Below are 1,530 nucleotides of genomic sequence, written 5' to 3' on the forward strand. Positions count from 1 at the left end.
CTAAGAATTTGTATGCCATACCACTTGGTGCATATATGTTAAGCAATGATATTGCTTCATTGTTTATGGTGCCTTTTAGCAGGATATAATGTCCTTCCTTATCTCTCTTAATTGAATCTATCTTTACTTTTGCTTTGTCTGAGATTAGGATTGCTACACCTGCTTTTTTTACTTTAGCTGAGGCACAATATATTTTACTCCAGCCTTTTACCTTAACTCTATGTGTATCCCCCTGTTTCAAATGCGTTTCTTGTAAACAGCATATTGTAGGATTATGATTTTTAATCCATTCTGCTATTTGCTTCTGTTTTGTGAGAATATTCATCCTCTGCACGTTCAGGGTTATGATTTCTATCTGTGTCTTTTTCTCCATCCTAATTCCCCCTGTTTATGCTTTTATTTCTCCCTTTCCCCTTCTCCTCCTCAACAAAGTTTTGCTTTTGACCGCCGCTTTCCTCAGTTAACCCTCCCTCTTTATTCCCCTCCCTTATCTTACCGTAACTCACTTGCTACTTCTCCTCTCCCTTCTGACCACCCCCCTCCCTTTTTCCCCCCTTTCCCTCCCACTTCCCGTAGGACAAGTTAGATTTCTAAACTTATCAGAGTATGTTATTCCCTTCTTGAACTAGATCAGATGACAGTAAAGCTCAAATACTGCTCTTCTCCCTCCCTTCTTTCCCTCTACTATAATATGTTTTTGTGCCACTTCATTTGGTGTAATTTACCCTTTTCTACTACCTCCTTACCGCTCCCCTCATAGCCCTGCCTTTATATCTCTTACTTATATTTTATTTCTTTACATCAGTTAATTTATACAGGCATTCACAACCTATGTATATACCTTTCTTTTGTCATAATAGCTGTACCATTCACAAGAATGACGTATGTATGTATGTATATATATATATATATATATAAAACATACATAAGATGATATAATCCCACATAAAGATGTAAACAACCTGCCCTTATTGGTTAATAAGGTTTGTGGGGTTTTTCCCCCTGGTTACCTTTTTATGTCTCTCTTGAGTTTTGTATTTGGAGATCAAATTTTCCATTGAGTTCTGGCCTTTTCATCAGGAAGGTCTGGAATTCCCCTATTTCATTGAATGTCCATCACCTTGCCTGGAAAATTATGCTTAGTTTTGCTGGGTAGTTGATCCTTGGTTGTAGTCCCAGCTCCTTTGCCCTTCGGAATATCATATTCCAATTTCTCCTGTCTTTTAATGTGGAAGCTGTGAGATCCTGCGTGATCCTGACTGTAGTTCCACGATATTTGAATTGCTTCTTTTTGGCTGCTTGCAGTATTTTCTCCTTGAGTTTATAGCTCTGAAATTTGGCTATAATATTTCTTGGTGTTTTCAGTTTGGGATCTCTTTCAGGGGGTGATCGGTGAATTCTTTCAATGACTATTTTGCCCTCTGGTTCTAGGACCTCTGGGCAGTTGTCTTTCATAATTTCTTCAAAGATACTGTCAAGGTTCTTTTTTTCATCGTGGATTTCTGGTAGACCAATAACTCTCACATTGTC

The sequence above is a fragment of the Trichosurus vulpecula genome, chromosome 1 (genome assembly GCF_011100635.1).
Source record: "Trichosurus vulpecula isolate mTriVul1 chromosome 1, mTriVul1.pri, whole genome shotgun sequence".
Classification (NCBI taxonomy): Eukaryota; Metazoa; Chordata; class Mammalia; order Diprotodontia; family Phalangeridae; genus Trichosurus; species Trichosurus vulpecula.